At 37.9% G+C, this 5,440-nt stretch overlaps 1 pseudogene; it reads right to left on the bottom strand.

The window, feature by feature from the left end:
• Nucleotides 1-413: 413 nt before the first annotated feature.
• LOC131894060 (mitochondrial pyruvate carrier 1-like) lies at nt 414-739 on the bottom strand (annotated as a pseudogene).
• Nucleotides 740-5,440: the final 4,701 nt, after the last annotated feature.

Below are 5,440 nucleotides of genomic sequence, written 5' to 3'. Positions count from 1 at the left end.
TCGTTTAAGCTACTTGATGAAGACAAATTTTAGCATGATAGGAAGCAGAAAGTTGGTCTAGAGCAGTAGTTCTCAACCTGTGGGTCCTGACCCCCTTGGGATTGAATATCAGATATTTACATTACAATTCATAACAGTGGCAAAACTACAGTTATGAATAAGCAATGGAAAATTTTATGTTATTTTATGTTTTCTGTGGATCACCACAACATGAGAAGCACTTAAAGAGTTGCAGCTCTAGGAAGGTTGAAAACCACGGGTTTAGGGTCTCATGGCTATTTTATAAGGTTGATATGGTTATTAAACATAGCATTCTATATTTTCCCCTCAGCAGCAAGACTATTCACACTAATGTCTATGGCTTGGCAGCAGGGTTTGGGTGCTGTCTCTCTCAAGACCAATTTCTCACACTGCTATGCAGTTGCCGGCTTGCTCATCTCATAACTGAGAAGCCATTCTCCTTGAATGAGCTGGGCTACTTCATTCATTACATGACAAGCAAACAGAAGCCACTTTTGAGGTTATACCTTGTAGGCAAATCTCGGGAATGTTAAAAAATAACAACAGAGGGCCAAAGTCATCCACTCACCGACAGTCTCAGGAGACTTCATATCATTGATGTTGCAATAGGGAGACTCCAGTAGGCATCTGTGCACCAGAAGTGCTTACTCATGACGTAGTCATGGAAGTTCTTGCTTCAGACACAGTCTGTGGCTTTGCAAGCCAGCCCTCCAGCCATGGCTGTGTTGCCTGCAGTGGAGCAGGTCTTCAGGAAGTTGACCCTAGGGACAACTTGTCTGCAGCATATAGCAGCTTTCCTAGTGGGGAAGCACAGAGGCCTCTTCTGCAAGAGCAGGATGCTCATTGTCACAGTGACAGCTCAATTTTCTATTAGGAAGAGAATTCATCATGATAGGTATGAAGGAGAAAGGAATTAAAAATAAATGAATGGCTCTCAGCAATAAGGACGTAAATTCATAATGTTGGTTATTCCCCAGTAATAAAGCACTTCAAAATTATATTGAACAATCTAATTAAAGTATCTATAATATTTCCCTTACATTTTATATGCTTATGAGTGGGTACCCTTACCAGATTTTAACATCAACAATAAGATGTTGATACAGGCGTCCCTCAGGACCCATGACAGATGGCTTCTATGACTTTTCAAACATAACACAATTATCAGATAATTGACAGTTATTTGAAATGATGCAGTGATGCATATAACCTATGAGTATTGTCCCATATGCTTTAAATAATATCAAGATTTTACCTATGATGCCTAGCACAATATGTGTTAATGAATTGTTACTGAATTTTATTGTGCAGAAAATGAAACCTATGTCTAGAATAGATTTCTTTTCAAACATTTTTTATCTGGAGTTTGAAACTACAGAAGTAGAGCTTGCAGGTATATATGGATGGTATATTGCCAGCAGAAGGTACTAGCCCATTTATAAAGCAACAACCATCAGACAGAAAGAAAAAGAATTAAAAGATTTAAATTATTTTCAGTCAAATATGTAATTCTGCCACATTTCATTTATTTCACTAATAAATGATAAAAAAGCTTCCATATCCAGGGAAGAAAGAAAATATATTTCTCACAGCAATTACCACAGTATCATTGTTTGATCTGTTTCTTGAGCTCCAATACCAACAGGGCAGTACAAAAATTGACACTCAGTACGCTCCCTCCAAGCCCTCTCAATAGAAGCTGTCATACAAGCAAAGAACCGGGAGCTTAGGGCACAACTTTATTTTAAATTTATTTTTGATATTATAATATAATTCAAAAATTTCCCCCTTCCTTTTACTCCTCCCCAAAACCCTCTCATATTCACTTCCCCACTTCCTTCAAATCCATAGACTCTTTTTTTCTCTAATTGTTATTGTACACACACACACACACACACACACACACACCACACACACACACACACACATCCTGTTCAGTCTATATAAAATTACTTATATACTTATATGTGTATTTTCAGGGATGATCTTTTGACACTGGAAAAACAACTGGTATATGGACATGGAAAGACCAGGAAGCCTTAACTGCACAGAAAGAATTATAGGAAACCCAGGAAATCTGGGAGCAGGAAAATACACAACTTCTTAAACACAGGTTGTGATCCCATATGGAGTCATGTAATTGAATATGAGAGGTTTTGAAAAATTTGACAACAGTAAAATGTTTCTGAATATCAGGTACCAAAGGTTAATTCAAAAATCACACATGAGACAAATCTTCCATGTTTCAGAAAACACTTACCTATATTGCATGATTGCAAGCAGAATTGTCTGTGTGATCATGAACTTAGAACTATCCATTGGAACCTGGTGAGCACATAGGTAGCCAGTTGACCGAAGGGAGTGACTACCTCACCCATAAAAAACCACCAGTTTGCAATAGTTCAGCAGAGAAGGGGAGTGGCATTGCTCCCTCCGCAGTTCATGATTGTCTGTTGGTAGGCCCAGTCTTCTGTATGTCTGTCAAAGGCAGCCAGCTATGAGGTCAGGACCGTGTCGTCACTGTCATACCCAGGAGTCACAGGTCAGCATTTCACAGCCCTTCTCCCTGTCTTGCTGCTTTTGTGTTTCTTCTGACCCATTTCCAGGTAATCCCAGAACCTTAGAGGTGGTGGTATAAACGTTGCAATGAAGACTGAGCCCTCCACAGGCACTTATTCTCAGCACCCTGAGCAGCCGTGGATCTGCAGTTAGGTCCAGTCATTTCAAACTTGGCACAGTAACCCAGGCAAAAAGGCATCCCGGGGGAGCCTGGGTTACTGTGCCAAATGTTAACTCTTTTTGTGGAGTGGGATTCAAATATAGACACAAGCAACAAAAAAAATCACATGAGATTCTAAGTAAATATCAAATAGTTCTTTCACGAAATGAAACGTGTCTTCATGATAAAAGTCCTAGAGAGAGTAGACCTGGAGGGAACATACCTCCACATAGTAAAGGTTAAATAAGGCAAGCTCACAGCAAACACCATCTTAAATGGAGAAAAGCTCAAAGCAATCTATAAAGAAAGCTGGTCTGGAACGTGTTTCTTCTATCTCAACTGCCTGGGTGCTGGAAATACGCATGCACAGTTAAACCACCCCAAATATATTTCTAAGTATAGGATCGTTCGCTGTTTTTCCTTTTCCATTCCTCACAGAAAAGCTCTTAATACTAACAGGAATAATAAATACTAAATGGAAAAAGGTAATTATGAGAAAGATAAAAGACTTAATTGAATTATGTATTGCCAAAATAATTAAACTAAAACAATTTCTGTTAGTAGGTAAGAGGATGTTATTTCGGAGAGGAAAAATTGATTACACTTTTTTAAGACAATTATGGGTAGATTCCAAGCAAGGCATATTCTTCAACAAGCCATTATTTTTATCTTGGGTTTACTATAGGGACTTCTAAAAAAAGGCTTCTTGTATTTCATGATTATATTTTCCAATATATTCCTAAAATGAGACTACAAGGCTACAGTTAATTTTTCTTGTAAATAACTATGTTCTGCTAGCAGAATAATGCTGGTGTTGTCAGAAAGGATGGAGAATATTTCTAATTCTTGGAAACAATTTTAAAGTCATTAATTTTTCTTACTTATTTTCTAATTAATTAATAATATAAAATACACAACTATCTTTGACTGGAATTCTTTTTCATTAAAAAAACATGAACAAACTGAAGTCTAGAATTTTGAAGTAATGTATTGAAGATTAAAGAGTGACAGGGGCTATCATTTGAACTCCAAACCTTTCATAGTCATTAACAACAATGACTGCTTCTCTATAAGTATTTGCCAATCCTGAATGCATATTATCCTTACGTGAAGACTCTTTCAAAAGACTCCAGTTATTGTGCCCTATCCCTATAGCTTATGAAAGCATTAATTTGGGTTGGCTAGTGACAATTTTTTAAACACACTTGTTTTTTTAATATTTTGCACCTGAGATTGATAATCTGTAGATCTCAATAGTCTATAAAATAGACTATCTCACACAAAGTTTTGAATACTTGCCTCAAGCATTTTTCATTAAGATATAACTTGTTTATAATAATTTTGTCTATTGTTCCCTTTATGAGGTATTACCATGGTAAAACAATTGATTTCTCCTGCCTCACAAATAATTTTTGTACACAATTTAAAAGATCAATATTGTGCTATGCTGTTCTTCACATTTCTAAAAACTTCATAGCAGTCTGTACATCGCATTCTTATTTCATGACCTTTATAAAGTCACATGTGTGTATGTGTGTGTGTGTGTGTGTGTGTGATATTTTTATAAGTTATAGGTCTATCAAAGTGTAGAAGCATTTATTGCACTTTATTGATATAGAGGTATGTTTGTTATACCTCTAAGAACATTTCATACCAAAATTGTTTAAGGCATAGTTATAATCATGCCATTTGGAGCTATGAAGAAAATAATACTAAAGACAGGCTGAACCGAAGCCTCAGTAGTTAAGGGCATCTGCTGATCTTCCAGGGGTCCTCCGTTGGATTCCCAGCACCCACATGGCTCACAATCCAACTTTAAATCCAGTTCCATGGGACTTGTTGTTCTTTTCTGGTTTCTGTGGGTACCAGACATGCACATTTTGCACAGAAACACATTCTGGTAGAACAATCATAAAACAACATGAAAACAATAATAATAATAAAAAAATAAGACAAAACAAAGCAACAGTAGGAGTCAAACACTAAGCACTTTGTGCTGAAGACACATGCATCTTCCCATCATCCTCAGTGCCCTGTGCCTTGCATTTCTCAATGAACCAAACATAAGAAGATAGAATATTTTTTAATAACAGTTCTTTATTGATTTTTTTTGGAATTTCCCATCATGCACCTCAATCCTGCTCACCTCCGTGTCCCTCCATATCCTTCCCTCACACCTACAGCATCCCTCTCCAAACCTCCCCCACAAATGAATTAAAAACAAAATGAAACAAACAAAAACCCACCCCACTTCTCTGTCTTTCCAACATCTCTTCATTCATCCTAGTGGCACTGAGTGCTGTGGTGTGTCACGCAGTATACCCTTTTGTCCAATTGCCCCACCCACAAAATGTTCATTGCAATGAGGCATTGGCCTATTTCAAGGCCTCTGGTACACCATCTTCACTGGATCCTCATCCAAACACTTCTCTGCAACCTGTGGCCGTATTGGCACATCCATGTGGCCTTTGGTAGTACCACAGGCCATGGACAACAATACAGAACCCACCTGTTCTTTTAATTCATCAGTGTGTGTGTGTGTGTGTGTGTGTGTGTGTGTGAGAGAGAGAGAGAGAGAGAGAGAGAGAGAGAGAGAGAGAGAGAGAAAGACAGAGACAGAGACAGAGACAGAGGGAGGGAGGGAGAAGGATGTGGATGTTTGAACATATGTATTTTGATGTGTCTGGGCACACACATGTG

This window comes from Peromyscus eremicus, chromosome 17 (assembly GCF_949786415.1).
Source record: "Peromyscus eremicus chromosome 17, PerEre_H2_v1, whole genome shotgun sequence".
NCBI lineage: Eukaryota > Metazoa > Chordata > Mammalia > Rodentia > Cricetidae > Peromyscus > Peromyscus eremicus.
This window is presented reverse-complemented; position numbering and strand designations above follow the sequence as displayed.